Source organism: Cebus imitator, unplaced genomic scaffold (genome assembly GCF_001604975.1).
Source record: "Cebus imitator isolate Cc_AM_T3 unplaced genomic scaffold, Cebus_imitator-1.0 Scaffold126, whole genome shotgun sequence".
Lineage (NCBI taxonomy): Eukaryota > Metazoa > Chordata > Mammalia > Primates > Cebidae > Cebus > Cebus imitator.
Window position 1 is genome coordinate 1,935,033 of NW_016107441.1, and position 16,931 is coordinate 1,951,963.

The 16,931-nt window shown below is 38.3% G+C and overlaps 1 pseudogene; it reads left to right on the forward strand.

Annotated features, from left to right (window-relative positions):
* The first annotated feature begins 215 nt into the window (after nucleotides 1-215).
* On the forward strand, nucleotides 216-1,127 carry LOC108312543 (annotated as a pseudogene).
* The last annotated feature ends 15,804 nt before the right edge of the window (nucleotides 1,128-16,931 follow it).

A 16,931-nucleotide genomic window follows, 5' to 3' on the forward strand; every position in this document is an offset into this window, starting at 1 on the left:
CATAAGGATAAAAAACTACCTATTCGGTACTCTGCTAATTACATGGATGAAGAAATAATCTGTATACCAAAATCCTCCAACACAAAATTTACCTACATAACTAACCTGCACGTGTACCCCTGAGCCTAAAATAAAAGTGAAAAGAAGTTATCTGAGCTGTCGGCAGAAGCAGCTGGAGGCCAGGAAAGGAAACTCAGGAAGGAAAGACATTTGCCATGGCTGAACACTTCAAATAAGTAATTAGATATCCTGTCTGTCTAAATGATCTTGAAGGACCCGTGCAACTGAAATGTGGATATGCCTGCTGCCTCCAATCCATCCATTCACTGCAGATGGAGCTCCATGGGGAAGGTGTACTGTGCCCCTTATGTACTGTGGACTCTCAGAAGAATGACTTCAAGCCCAAGTTCAAGCTGAGGGCACTGATTTCCATCATCAAGGAATTAGAACTCAAGGTAAAATCTATTCTAAGGATGAACCCAAGGATGAAGAAGTTTCAAATGGATATGACCTTGGATGTGGACACAGCCAACAACCATCTTCTCATTTTTGAAGACCTGAGGAGTGTCTGATGTGGGGATTTCAGATAGAATAGGAAAGAGAAAGCTGAGAGGTTCAACTACACACTGTGTGTCCTGGGGACCTCTCACTTCACTTCCGGCCGCCATTACTGGGAGGTGGAGGTGGGCACCAGCAAAGTATGGGATGTCGGCATTTGTAAGGAATCTGTGAATCGTCAGGGGGACGTTGCACTTTCTTCAGAACTCGGCTTCTGGACTGTGGGTTCCAGAAAAGGACAGATCTTTGCCGCCAGCACTATGCCTTTGACTTTTCTCTGGGTGAGGACCCAGTTGCACAGAGTGGGGATTTTCCTGGATGTAGGTATGAGGTCCATTTCCATTTATAATGTTAGTGATGGGTGCCATATCTACATATTCAACAACATTCCTCTTATAGAGCCACTGCATCCATTTTTTTCTCATAAATGTGAAACTCAAGATGATCAGAGCTTCCTGACTATCTGTCCTGTGATCAGTCCAGACTGTGCCAGTCCCCTAGTTTATTCTGAGGAAAGAAAATACATATTTGAACATAATCATCAATGGCAAGTTTCTGTGTGCCCATAGCCAGAGCTAAGAATATTTCTGCTAGATACACATAGGTACAAAGGGATAGAAGGGAAACGTCAGTCATTTTGTAAACCATGAGCAGAAAGCAATTATATAAGTTAGGGGAAAATTACATTTTACGTATAAAGTTTGTCATGTTTCCTCTGGGGCTTATGTTTATTCTTTTGTACAATAAATATTTTGAGATTTCAAAAACAAAAATGGTCCAAGAAGGACACAATATCACTTATGTGATATTCCTGCCAAAAATGCAAAATATGAATCCAGTCATAAGAAAACATTTAACAAACCCAAAGTGAGAGAGCCTTCTATAAAATAAGTACATTGTACTCTCCAAAAATGTCAAGAAATGAAGGACAAAGAAGAGCTGAGAAACTGTTCTAAATTAAAGAAATCTAAAGGTACCTATAGCTGTATACAATGGGTGTGTCTAGATTGACTATTGTACTGAGGGAAAGATGAAAACCCAATACGTACCAAATGACATTACTGAGTCTGTGGCAAAATATGAGTACAAAGTACAGATTAAATAAAAACATTACATCAATGTTAATTTTTTTAATTTCAATCACTGTACCATGGTTATATAATAAGAGAAATTTTTTAATCTCAGGAAATAACACACTTAAGTGTATGATGTGTTAAAGAGACAGCATATCAGCAACTTATTTTTGAAGAGTCAGAAAATGGAATTACAGAAAAAGACAGCAAGAGACAGAGTGAGCAAGAGAGTGAGAGTGAGCAAGAGAGCAGGAGTGAGAATCCTTCGGAGAGTAATGGGACAAAATAAAAATAATAGTTCTTTGTAGTATTCTGACAATTTTTAAGTTTGCAATTTTATCAAAATAAAACTTACAAAAATCAAACAAAAACGAAGCCTGCCTTGAGCTGGCTCTTGTCTCCCTTAGCATCCTTTATTCTCCAGGAGCCTCTGCAATCTTACTGTATTGAGATCCTGCTGTGCTCTGAAGTGCTATGACCTTTTTTGTTTATAAGAAACCCGTTTCAACTACCTGCAATGTGCTACCCTTCATTTGATGGGAGTAGTTTCTACTCATTTCTTGAAACTTCTTTCAAGCATTCTGTCCTCTGTGGAAGTTTCCCTGGTTGTTCCCAGCCCATTTCCCTTGCCCCAAGTGCCCCGAGTGCCCCTCCCACATGTTCCCCCAACATACACTAGGCATTCCTTTCTCCTAGTTCTGATCACATCATCCCATTGCCCATCTCCTCCATTGAACAGTGAGTGCTTTACCTTATTATCCTCCATATCCACAGCCCCTCACATGTGAGAGGGATGCTATAAACACTGACGCATAGAGATGGCAGAATGAATGCTCTCCATGGAGCAAAACTGAAATCAAACATTGTATGTATCTTAGTACATCTTTTAAGAATGGAAGAAAAGATTGTCGAGTTACCTTATTTCTCCATGATTTTCACTCATAATATATAACTTCATGTATACTTTAATGAATAGTTAATAGAACCCTTAAAAATTGGTATCTTCTGGCAGAAAAATATGTTTTTTCCTTCCAGTGTCTAAGGAGACTGACTCCTAACAAATCGGGGGAGGGGGGATTTGTTTCATGGGCTCAAATCATATTTCTGCAAATGCTCCCAGATTTGAAGTATGAATTAAGTTGGGGGTATATCTGAGCTGCGACAGAGTTGAATTATTCTGTATAGAGAGGCAAGGACACAGAGAGTCTGGGAGGAAGATCCTGAAACGAGGCTGGTGCTTGTAGCTTCTCAAAGGGAAGGGTAAAAGGGAGATTGGGAGACTTACAGAAAAGATAAAAAGAGTTAACTGGGGAGAAGAGACATTCTAGCACATGTAGGTGTTCAATAAACATTTGTTGAACTAATGCCTGGGCATGTTATGTATATTTGGAAAGTGAAATTCTGTGTACTATAAAATCTTCATTTATCTTTGCCACAGTCTTCAGTAAGATAACTACTTTCAGTAATGTGTGGTAGACTAGATTGTGGAGCGCGAGATAAAGAGACTTGCAAATCAAGTGGAGATTAACAGAGGAAGAAAAGAGGCTGCACGTGGGATCTCACCCTCTACCCCTAGCCATGCAAAAATTTTGCTTTGGCCAAATCTATACCTGCTGGCTGAGTTTGCAGCTAGTAGATATAGATTTGACCATAGCATTCTTTATAGTTGGTTATCTGTTTTGATTCATTAGGGTCTGTGCTATATTCTAGTTGTTAAATATATTGAATGTATCTGATAATAACATGATAGAGTACACATGATAATAAGAAACTTGTACAAATTAATTTGGACAAGACACATTCATAGAAAAAGCTACCTGAGAAGAATAGTCATAGAAAATGAACCAAATTAACACTGTGACAAATATGTGTTCCTGCTGTTTAAATATTTCATGAAACATTGGGACCAATGATGTTGATATATGATTATCTTACAAGTTTGTGCTTTCTTACAGAGTTTCTATGAATACATGTTCCAGGTTATTACCGCACACTGAGCTATCCTAATAACATGCTAATTAACAAACTTCAATGTACTAGACACTGAGAGTCTGTCCTCAAGGATCTAGAAGATAAAAATATATCAGGTAATCTAATAAATATAAAAATATATCAGGTAATCTAATAAATCTCATAAATTGTGTTTTAAGATTTCCAATTGTGAATACTTTTGAATCTTAGAATATTCAAACATTTGATTCGAAAGTAAAATGAGTTATGAAACAAAATCTAAAGAGAAGAGAAAACCTCATTGATCTAAATTAAGATAAAAACCATAGACTATAGAAATACCACAATACAACTATATAGACAAGAGTTCTGCCTTAAAGCATTGAGTTAGGAGTCAGAATGCCTAGGTAGAGGCTTTAACTCAGTAACTATCTAAATGTATGGACTTGAGTAAGTCACTAAACACATCTTCTTCTTTTCTTCTTTTTTTTGAGACGGAGTTTCGCTCTTGTTACTCAGGCTGGAGTGCAACGGCGCGATCTCGGCTCACCGCAACCTCTGCCTCCTGGGTTCAGGCAATTCTCCTGCCTCAGCCTCCCGAGTAGCTGGGATTACAGGCACGTGCCACCATGCCCAGCTAATTTTTTGTATTTTTAGTAGAGACGGGGTTTCACCATGTTGACCAGGATGGTCTTGATCTCTTGACTTCATCATCCACCCGCCTCGGCCTCCCAAAGTGCTGGGATTACAGGCGTGAGCCACCGCGCCCGGCCCACTAAGCCCATCTTCTTACACAGCGAAGGAGTTGAATAAGATCAGAGATTTCAAATACTCTGCACAAAAGCCCTAAATGGTAAGAAGGAATCTGTTGGGCAAGACCCTGTATCTTCCACTTTCTCACTCTACCAACCAAAGCAGCTTTGCTTTTCTGTAGTCCATATATTGTCATTCAGTTTTCCATTTTGTTTGAAAGATCCTACCACTATAACTAGATTTCTCCTAAGCCATGTTCTAACTTCTAATAAAGTTATAACACATTCTATCCTCCTTCTTAGGGTATAGCAGCCAGAGCTGAAAACTGGTGAATTTGTCAATAAAAGATCTATTTTGTCTTTAAGACATAATCTATAAGCTTTCGAGGAAATCTTTTTAAGTTGAAATTTATGCTACACTATATATTTCCAAAACTTTCTCCAGTAGTTTATATTTACTTGTTTTTCTCTGATAGGCTTGTAAAAACGTATCTTGCTCTTTTTCAAATTTCCAACCAATTAACAGCCAGATTTCATGCAAGCAGAACCTAATTAACATGCTCAATACATTCATCAACTATTAATTTAATTAGGACAGTCAGCAAATTTCCATCACTGTACCAAAGCTGGCTGAGTGCCTGGAATGCTTTGGGGAAGTCAAGATTGTAACATAGACATGTTTTGTATCTTTAGAGATCTAAAATTAAAAGGGAATACAAATTAACTTGTTTTTTCAGTCTCATATAATTTGAAAATGTGGACCTTCTCTTAAGAGATCCAGGCCACCAACTGGCTTCCCCAGTGGCCAGAACAATTCTTTCCATTTTTGTGCATGCATTTCATATTTCTCTAGAGACTACTATTCCCTTAATTCAGTTATCCTCCCTTGCCCACTAATTATGATCTCTTGCTTTCATAAACCAGGCTTAGCTATGTTATTCTATGTTACATTCAATCAGGTATGGGAATGATGTAAGTTGCTATTTAAAGATCCAGTCGGGTAAATAAGTGATATTAATAAAAGTGTTGTATTGTATACCTTCCTTGCCCCTACCATCACTAATCAATTCCTGCACTATTTTCCATTACATCTCAAGTCAAGAACCTTAGCTAACTCTTATCTGACTTTCCTAGTCTCATTTAAAACCCCAAGACTGACCACCACTTTTATAAAAAATATATATAAATAGATAGATAGACACTCAATTTCCTTCCTAGGTGTCATGTCTGGACTCTTCCACTCCTCTTTTATCTCTTTCAACCAAATCTAGAAATGGCTAGATTTTTGTTGATGCTTAACACAAACTTCACAAACTAGTGAGAAGCAAGAAGAAAATCAGCATATTGTCACAGCTCCAAACTAGCAGCATGTCCTATAATTAAACCTTTCCTTTTTCTTTACCATGCCCAGTCTCCCTCCTACCACACTCTCCCTCTAACTCTCATTTCTCAAGGGATGCCCTCCTCCTGAAAGCTTAAATATGGGCAATTACTTTATCCACAGCAAGCCAACAGTGCAGAAATTACCTCTACCCTTCCCAACCCTGCCTGTAATTAACATTACAACTGTCAGAGGTAACTAGTAAAAGTTAACTGGGGTAAGGAGCCCTTGGATTGGGCGGTTGGCTCCTTTGAGCTGTACGGGTTCTTCTCAGTCCCCATGATGAAAGAGGTGAATAATTTAATTATTCTAAAGCAACATAAACTATGAAGAGAGGATTTAGCAAAGGCTGTGAGTGCAGCCTTCTCAGATAAACCCGGATTCCAGTGTGTAGCCTCTGCCACCGCTAGTCCAGAGGCATTAGCCAATTCTACTTTGTCTTCTACAAATGGTATGGTATTAGTAATCATTTTTTTTTTCAGCATTGGTTCCCAGATTAAATGAGGTTATGAATGTGAGGTTCTCAAAAAAAATCATTTGGCACAAAATCATAAAATATTCTTATAAAATTTCATGAACATGCAACTTCAAATAGACAATTTTTTCTCTTTAACTAGGAGTGCCAAAAGAACAGTACTGCCTAGGCTTACTAGCAGAATCATAATGGTTCTCAAATACTCTCATGTGATATACTAAAAGTAATATATTACTTTTAATAACAATACTTACCCATATCTCACACTCGAATAATCAATTTTTTCAACTCTATAAAACAGTGTTTTTCTAAATTTTCACTATTTCTGAAGTTGTGGAGATTCTTAAAATTGCTGCATACATTTACTGTGGTACTGTAGCTGCTTTCTCTGAAATAATTGTACTGAAATCCGCAGGGTGCCTTACAATCAGTGTTGCTTTAATTACATAATTAAGTAAAATTGCTTTATTAAAAATGCATTGTCTCCTTTAAGAAATGAGCAGAGCCATGTTCTGGGAAGTTTAAAAAGATCTATTAGACTGCCTGAATTGCCACCAAACTTCCCCTTTGAATTTTTTACTGTATCTTTGGGTCTCTCACCTTCATTCTTCACTGCCATCTTTATCTTCTAACTACTACTTTCTTATTACTTGCTATGTTCTATGTATTTTGTCATGTGCCTTATAAATGCCATTTTATTTTACTGCACATAGTTCTAGAGGTGGACAAAATTAAAGGTGGGGATATTGAGGCTCTGATAGGAAAACTGAGGCTCAGAGTGTAAAGTGATGGCCCTATTCCACAGTAAATGAAATATACTTCAAATTCAAGACTGACTTCAAAGCCATTATTCTTTAGCACTACCAAAGTGCCTTGATTATGAATAAATGGCTTCAGTAAGCAAAGAAATAACACTGACCCCATATGAATAATTTCATTAGTGGCACATATTGGAAAACAGAGAATGAGGCTGTTGAAGGAGCATCAGGGAGTTGTAAAAGCTTACAAGGCAAATATAAAGAAATGACTACCTCCTTCTACCAGAGTTTCTCCTTCCGAGAGCTTTTATTTCATCCACAAAAATCTACTAATTTAGACCCCATTGATGATGGGAACAGGTATTGATGGACATTCTGAAAAACTGAAAGGCAATGCTCATGGCATTTTAGAAAACTTGTGGAGTTTTTTTTCTCCTTGAAACAACATTTTAATACCTAAATACCACCTTAGAACATAATGTCTTCTGAGCATTGAGCGGCCCCGTGCTACATTCATACCCCTCCAACTTTATCTTCTACTGCTTGATCCTGTATGAGTCCAGAAGAGTTTCCTAGAAGACCACACCTTTTCTGTTAGAACGCATTGCTTTCCACTGCACTGAGCTTCTTGGGAGGAAATAAAGTGGGCTATCTAAGGTGAGATTCTGACTATAAATTGCTTGACTATCAGCAAACTGTCTCTCATCAAAATGATGTCTGGCCAATCACAAGACCTGAAATTTTTTTTTCTATCCTTTTACATTTTAATAAAATAGATTAATTTCATATTAGAGAGCAAGACCATTCACTCATCTGTGATAAAATTTTAGAAATATTTTCTATAAAATATTTAGTATTTGATTGGAAATGAATCCAGTATAACATGACTTCTACAGATAAAGCATTCCCATCCTCACTCCCATTCTTATTTGTTTTGAGAAATTTAAAAAATACAGAAAAGTACAAAAAATAAGACAAGACATCCATATACCACAATCCAGAATCAATCAGTATCTTCTTATATTTATTTAAAAGTCCTTTTAAAGAGAAGTGGATGTTTATATAAAATGCTCAAGTCACCTTTAACTGATACCCACCCCACCTCCCATACTCATTACTTTCCCTTCGCCACTCTTCACAGGTGACCAATATCAAGAGTTTGGTCTGTATCCTTCCAACCCATTTCAAAAACACCTGAAATTTTTACAGCAGAGTCGTTTTTTTGTGTGTGTGAAAAAAAGATAATTATTCTCTCTAGATCCTGATGTGGCTAGGTAAGAATTCTTAATTGTTTTAATTAAGCACCCACAATCCACTTATCTTCTTTATTTTTATTATTTATTGATTTTTTGAGAGCGTCTCACTCCGTCACCCAGACTGGAATGCAGTGGCACTGTCTAGATTCACAGCAACCTCTGTTTCCCAGGTTCAAGGGATTCTCATGCCTCAGCTTCCTGAGTTGCTGAGATTACAGGCATGCACCACTATGCCCAGCTAATTCTTGTATTTTTTATAGTAGAGGCAGAGTTTTGCCATGTTGGCCAGACTGTTCTCAAACTCCTTGCCTCAGGCCATCCTCCCACCCCGGCCTCCCAAGGTGCTGGGATTACAGGTGTAAGCCACCACACCTGACTTTCTTTATTCTTTACAGAGCTCTACACATATTCAGGTTGCTATACTTCTCCTATATGCCTCAAGGGAAAGTGGCCTTATCACCTGTTCCACGTACAGATGCCCATAGGTCCAAATCATCACTCCATTGTCTTGTGGGTTGACTTACACTGATTCAGAGGTGATCTTGTTTGGTCCAAATGGAAGGTCTGACTCTTCTTGGGGGAATGGCTTCTATCTCAGTCTGTGGATTTATCTTATCTCTTTTCTGTTGGAGGTAAACAACAAGCTATCTTTATTTCCCCAAATATTATTAACAGCTGTACTGTCACCATAAGATTATTATCAGTGATGAAATAAATACCAAATGAAATGAAATAAATAAATGAAATAAATACCTGAAGAAGGCAGAATGGAGACAGGGAAAAAAAAAATGAGTTCATGGTAACATTATTGAGCATAACCTGCATCTGAACTTTCAGTTATAGACATAATTTTGTTTAAGTAGGTTTGAGATAATAGTCTTTCTTGCACCCAAAAGAATGATCGATTAGTAATAACATGGAAGATGGAACTATTTTGGTAGAGGACAGCAACACTGACCCAAACCAAATGGTCAGGCCAAAGTTCCCGAAGTTATTTTTGGCTTTTTATTATTTATCACTTCAAAATAATTAGAAACTTTATTTACCTCCAAGATATTCTGTTTTTCATCTATTTTCCTTGAACACAATCTTAGCCCAAGTATCCTGCATTTCTTACCTGAGACATCACCATATCTACCCAAATGGTCTCCTACTACCACTATTGCCACACTGATTGTTCATATTCATGTCACAGAGACATTTTGAACATCTTTTAATGATTCCCTGTCACACATGGGTCAGAAGCTGCATTTCTTATCAGAACACAGAGGTTCCTATATAACCTGCCACCCACCTTGCAGCCTCATCTTCTACCACACTTTCCCAGCACTTCTTCTGTTCCAGCCACACTGGCCTCTTTCCATTCTTTTACTTAAGTCTATTCTTGAACCATATGAAACTTTGCACTTTTCTCTCTATCTACAGTGATTTTTCTTGGCTTTACTTGGTTGAGTCATTCTCATCCTTGAAGTCTCAGCTTAAATATCACCTCCTTAGAAAAGCCATTTCTTGATCTTTTTATGTTTCCCTCATTGTTTTCTACTCTGCCTTATTAAACACTGATCACATCATCCCATGTATTTCCTTATTGCTCTCATCAAAATCAAATTATATTCTGTCTGTACATTTTTGGTTTGTTTAGGTTTGTCTCCTTTTGGGGAAGATTATTACTATGGAGGGAAGAATCTTCTTAACGGTTTCCCTACCTTAAGACACTGACTTAGGTGGGAGCTTGCTATGGTAGGCTTAAAATCTGGCTGAAAATTCTTTAATATGCCCTGCTTTGAGAGGTGGAATCTATGTTCCCTGATCCTAAATTTGGTGAAGCTTTGACAAATATAGTGCTTTGTGACTTTTGAGAGTTAGTCATAAAAAGCTATGTGCCTTCTAACTTGTTTGTTGGGAAAGCTCAGTCGTGGAGCCCTGAAACACTGTCCAGTTACTCAGGATGCTATGCCAGAAGGCTGCACATAGCGCTTCAGTAAGTAGCTCAAGGTGATGTGTTTCTTAGCCATCCCAGCCCAGCATCCAGATTTGTGAGTAAAGAATTCATCTTGCAAACAGATGTGTTCCAGACTCCAGCCATTCAAGCAATCTTAGCTGAGGCCATGAAAACTGTAAAATCATCGTGTGGATAAAAGATGGCCTGTTGGTGCCCTTTCTGAATTATTGACTCAAATAATCAATGAGCATAGTGAAATAATGGTTTATGCCATTAATTTCAGATGTATTATAACAATAGGCATCTGAAACACTGACCCCAACCAAATGTTCAAAACTATTTATTGAATGAGTGACCACGCACCTTATATGGACACTTACTTAGAGATCTGTGCTCCAGTCTAAGCTCTGCCACTAATGTATTATCCGATCTTAGGGAAATCCTTCCTATCTACGAATCCCAATTTCTTCATGTGTACATTCAGCTGATATAATTAGCTAAATCTTAGCCCCCTTCCACTTAATTCTTAGTCTACAGATGATGGTTCCAACAACAGCAAAGAAAATGAGTAACCTGAAATAAAAATTTTTCCGTTCTTTGGGTATTAACACAGTTTAAAGAATTCAATCTGTAGATCTCTGGGCAGGTCAGAGACAAGGATAGAATTTGACAAGGCACACACCTCTCTGCCTCTGAGTATTCACACGGAAGTAATTTGTCTTTGACCTTAAAGACAGATCATGTGGGATGAAGGAGCTTAGCAGACAGATGGGTTAATTGGGGGAGAGGGAGGAGAGGCTGCGAATGAATGGCTTCTAAAGGTTTCCATTTTTATAAATGAATTATTTGTATCTTTCCTGCGGTTCTGAAATGTCTCTTTCTGTATAGTGTTGACTCCAGAAACCAGAGGATGAAACAGAAACTAAGCAGAAACATGGCAGCAAGACCACTAGGCGTGTGGGCTGCTCTCAAAACAGGGAGGGTATGTGCCAGTCACTACTCTGACCTTTCAATTGTGTAAAATAATAATGATCCTTCTCTGTACCCCCTTCATTAGGAGATAAATGTGTATTTCCCAAAGGCACACAGGAAATCAAGTTGAATGAGGACAAGAACAAACAAGAGTGTCTTAATTTGTAATCTGGTGTCATTTCACTACACCAAGCACGGTCTCCAACCCTTCACGGGCCTCCTAGCATGGGTATCACGTTCCAAAGAAGGGCAAGCATGGAAAACCCACTTTTTAATGTCTTTGGGATTTTTCTGAGATTATTCACTAAGGATAGATATTTGGAGTCTGATTGGGTAGGGAACTAGAGAATAAGAGAAGTATGGGAATGGTCATTCTCATTATGAGTAGAGTAGGTAGGATGGCGACCAGGCCCATTAGTTGTTATGATTTAAACATCTGCCACCATGAACATGGCAGAAGCACATTCCAGTAAGAGGAATTGAGAAGACTTCTGCAAGAAAACTGACCAGAAAGAATCAAAGCAAATAGATAAGCAGAAGTTCATATGGAGCCTCAGAATCTTTCTCAACATGGCACGACGAGCAGCCACAATACCTTAGAGCTATGGCAAAAGACCAAAATTATCTGCCACCTCTGCATCTAACTTTCTCACCTGAGAGAGAAAGTGATTTTAAATACAACCTGGTTTCAATAGTTAGATTTTTTTCCCCAAATGCAACTTTCTCTAAAAGACACATAGATTGATATGTCTGGAATAAGAAGTATCTTAGGGGAGAGGGACTTGGTTTTGTAAAAGTCACGCAATTTGACACAAAACCCAGACTTCCACATTTGTGATTCAGTGCCTCCGGTATTACACAGCAGTACCCTCAGGAATTCTAATAAAGATTCAATGGCCTATGCTTAGAACAGGCCAAAATAGCTGTTCTAAGAAGTAAAACGATAATTTTATATGATACAATTCTCTTTCATTTTGCCTATTTAAATTTAAATAAACTTTGCAGATGAAGAAAGTACAGAATATACACAAAACATTTTTCTCATTGGGTAACTGGTCTATATGGCTCCTTTCAGCATAAAATTAAAAAAAAAAAAAGGAATGATTTAAAAATTAAAGTCTTATATAACATAAATGATTATTACCATTAGTAATCTGTGTGTACTTTTAAAATTCTAATGCACTTTCAAAAGTTCAAGAAAAACAATTATTATTAGGACAGTGGAAGGTAGATGTTTATGGAGATACTGTGCAATTATTCCAATCAATTTAGCTAAAATGAATTTAATTATATTCAATCTTCTTCTGTTTTGAGAATGAAATTACAAATCAAAATATAAGCCAAAGGAAGAAAAGACAATTGTCATGTGACTAGACTACATTTTACACACTTATCTGAGGAGTAGCCTAGCCAGAATGAGGTAGGTAGAAGAAGAATATGAGGCAAGTGTGTGATGGTAAGCCCAGAGCCTACCTGCCACCATCCTCAAATCACATACACCATCTGGACATTACAAATTAATTATAGCACCCATTTCTGTTAAATATTGATGGGGGCCTCAGAATCTTCCTCGGTTAAATAGTATTGGCTGCTCTAGCAGTCAACCAGACTTGACATATGAGATGAGAACCTATGTACAAAAAGTTGGCTATTAATAATGGACTAGGAATTAAGATACCTATGTTCTAGTCTCAGTTTGGCTACCAACTGAGATTAGACAAATTGTGCACCAAGGGCACATTTCTTACCTTTTCCAGGTACTAATGCTATATCAGTAAATGGAAGAAAAAAACTCCCAATATTGCCTATATTAGAATCATTGCATGATTGTTTTCTGGAAGAGACCTTACAGATAAGTTAAACTTGCCAAGACACCCAGTCTAAGAATGTAGGGAGTGAGAATGGGGAATAGGGAGTGTTTTATACTATTTTTGCAAAGTTATTTTAAATTCAAATAGTCAAAAGAAGCAGAAAAATACTGCATCAAATTATTACCACTTTTTTTTCCTATTCTTTTCGTTTAACACTGTGTTGTTGTATCAATGTTAGAATCCCTTGGGGAAATCTCAGAAGGATGCAAAAGACCCTGATTAAAATAGCAAATCTGGGTTTTGCTCCTCGTTAGCCATGTGGCTTTGTTAAAATAATTTCTCCTCTAGGATGCTACCTACTCCAAACATAACTATCGCTATGTTTTACACTTCCAGCCTCTGAAACAGATAGTCGATTGTACCAAAAACCTATAGACAACCAGATTCTTTTTCTCTAGTTAATCTGAACTATGATTTATAGAAACTGGAGCCAATCTATGGCAAGCTTTTAGGTGGACAGTTTTCATAGAGACAGCATGTGAGCATCTATGTTGCTTCATGTTCAAGATGAGGAAGCAAAAATAAGTGTTCAAGAGGGTGCAAAGCAGAGGTACTTTAAGAGATAAAAGTATTTTCCTAGGTCCTACCTGTAAAGTTTTTATTTCAAGTTTCACTGATGCTCTGACAGGCTTCATCACCTGAGCCAGATGTGTCTGAGCTCTCTGTAACCTTACCATGAATTGTCCTTTCTTTCGGCCAACTTTTATTCCTGCAGTCACACCATGTTCTGTTTAATGAGAGGAAAATGATGAAAGAGTGGCTTAGACTGAGACGTCTGAAGTCACTTTCATGAATCTATCCTTGTTTGTTTCCAGTATGATGAAGCCTGTCTCCACCCTGAGGCTAACTTCACATCTGCTGACCAGTTTCATGTGGGGACTTTCCTTGCCCACATCCTCATCCATTCAATTTTCTAGAGCATGCACTGAGTTTGGGTGAACTGTAACCTCTTCTTACAAGATGAGATTTCCTTGATTCCAGTTTTCCCAGCATCTTTACCTTTCTCTGTGCCTGCTTCTTTTATCTTTCTGTTGCCCTCTCTTATCCTTTCCCCAACAAATGTATCAATGCAAACTTAACTTTTCATGCACTAAAGGCTGGCACATTTCTCAGGATCTGTTCAAGTGTAGCTGTCTCAAGCAGTTTCCCAAAAGGGCTAAGATACAGGCTTATAGAGCCAAGCTTGGGTCTGAATCCTACCTCCATGAGTCACTGGAAATGCAGTCATGGAAAAGTTACTTAACTTTTCTGAACCTCAGTTCTTTTATACTGAAAATGAAGTCAAATCAGATCATGAGTTTACTGGTCTAACACAGTTTCTTGGATATAATAATGACTCAATAAATGTTGTTTTTGTTATTAAAGCAGAATAGGGTCCGGAAGCAGGGAAACTAAGGCCAATTTGTGCTGACTCCCTAAAGCTAAATCAAGGAAAAACACCAAGGTCTGGGGGCAGGGAATCTAAGGTCGATTCATGCTGACTTCCCAAACCTGGAGCAAAAGGAAAACTCCTGGCTCTGGAGGAGGGAACCTAAGGCCAATTAACACCAACTCCCAAAAGCTAAACCACACCCTCTCCAAACAAACAAACAAAAAACCATATTCCCACACCCCACCAGAGTAGTAAAGGCTCAAAGGTTACTGTCTCTACAGCCCTCCCACCTCTATCATAGATGGAAAGGGAGAATGCTTTGGATTGGCCATAGGCCAAGGGACCAAGGATGGCCATCCCTTCACCAGCATAGGGCACCAATTCACCTCAGCGATTAATTAGCCATGGACCGAATCCTTCATCCAGATAATTGGTAGCCGATAGTGACTTCAAAAGGAGTATTTAACTCCCAGGAAACTTTTTAACTGGTCCCTTGAGCTTCTTGCTGGGGTTCATGCCAACCCCATGGAGTGCTTACTTGCTTTAATAACTCCCTGCTTTTGCTGCTTTGTTCCTATGTTTCATTCCTTTGTTACTTTGTGCGTTTTGTTTTGTTCAGTTCTTTGTTCAAAACTCCAAGGATCTGAACAACTTAATACTCACAGGGCCTTCCTTCCAGTAGCATCATTGTCAGCATCATCCTTAGCTCAGCAAGTTCTTGCCCTGCTTATGAAGGCTACCCATGGGTCACAATGCAGCTCAAGCATTGTCTTCCTTAGGGAGCCTTCCCTGATCTTTCCTACTTCCTAAATATTATAATCACTTTAAAAATTAACATATTATAAAATGATACTTCATAGGTATGTTTTTCCCCACAAACGTGAGATCCTCAAGAACAAGGAAATTATTTTGTTTGACACATCTTTCTCCCGCTCCAAAGACAATCACAAAGCATTTTTGACTTTTCCTCCTACGTATATCTAAATCCTGCTCTTGGTGCTCAACCTCCACTGAGATGACAGTTGAATTAAGATAACTGAAGTTTATACAGAGTCCCTCAACTCAGTGATCACATCTATTTACACAAAAGAAACTAAACTGAAAGAATTTGCCATGCCCAGGACCACCCAGACGTAAGACTAGGACAGATGGATCCTCAAGGTTTAACAGCTTCGAAGACTCACATAAAGGGGAGTGTGTTCTGTTCTGAGGTCACCATTTTCTAGGTGGATAACTATTTAGCATATAAACTTCTACAGTTCATTAAGTTCAAGTCCAACTTTTCAACTACTTCTACAGTTGCTAGTGCAAATTTTTAAACTCCTTAGGATAAATCTCATCCTTCATCTCCGGACAGCCCTCTAGATGCCTGAAGTCAATGATCTTATCTCCATTTATTCTTCCTTTGAATCTCAGCAATGCCATCAGGTCTATCGGATTGCAGCAGAAATAATTAGAATGGCTGAGGAAGTATAACAAGGAGGATTCCAGGCGAGGACAGAGTCAGTTTCTTTAGTAAGGGAAGTGGAGGAGAGCTATATGTCATGTGATGTGATATGACAGAGACATCTAAATGAAATGCCACGGGACATCTAATTAGGTGTTCCTTGCTACTTGGCCCCATTGCCTAGCCAGAAGGGGACAGTAAATGAAATTAGCAGAGTCTATATTTAGAGAAGATCAAAGAAAATCCTTCTCTACACAAAGTGCAATTATCCACTACTGCAGGATATTATTGAAGCAAATTGAAGTAAGAAGAATTTGGAAAAGAATTAGGTGCTTATATGAATAAGAACAGCTTGTGCAGTTACTAGCAAGGATAACAATTACATGGCCAATTAGTCCCCTGGTGCTAGGGTATGCACTGAGCTTAAACTGAGGTCAGAGAATGAACTGCCTATAGAATACTACAGTAATGTCACATTTTCTAGGTGTATTATAAAATTTTTCTTCGATTAATTCTTCTGAAGAATCTAAGAGGCGTGAATTGCTTTAGGTTTGGCTTTTGGATCTAGATCAGAAATAGAAATGGCCTGTGAGAAACCTTCATACAAGATTTGATTCCAAAATTTTCAAATAACTTTTTAAAAACAGTAGAATGGGAAGAATAGCATACTAGCAGTTTAAAGATCTGGATTTATGGGACTATTTTATATTAGTTAAATGACTTGGAAGAGAACATCTACTTTTGTAAGCTTCAGTTACTGTATTAACCTGTTCTTGTGCTGCTATAAATAAATATCTGAGGCTGGATAATTTATAAAGAAAAGCTGTTTAATTGGCTCATCAGTCCTCAAGCTATACAGGAAGCATAATGGCTTCTGCTTCTGAGGAGGCTTCAGGAAGCTTCCAATCATGGCGGAGGGAAAAAAGGGAGCACGCATTTTATATTAAGAATGTTAGGCCGGGCGTGGTGGCTCACACCTGTAATCCCAGCACTTTGGGTGGCCGAGGAGGGTGGATCAGGAGGTCAAGAGATTGAGACCATCCTGGTCAACATGGTGAAACCCCGTCTCTACTAAAAATACAAAACATTAGCTGGGCATGGTGGCACGTGCCTGTAATCCCAGC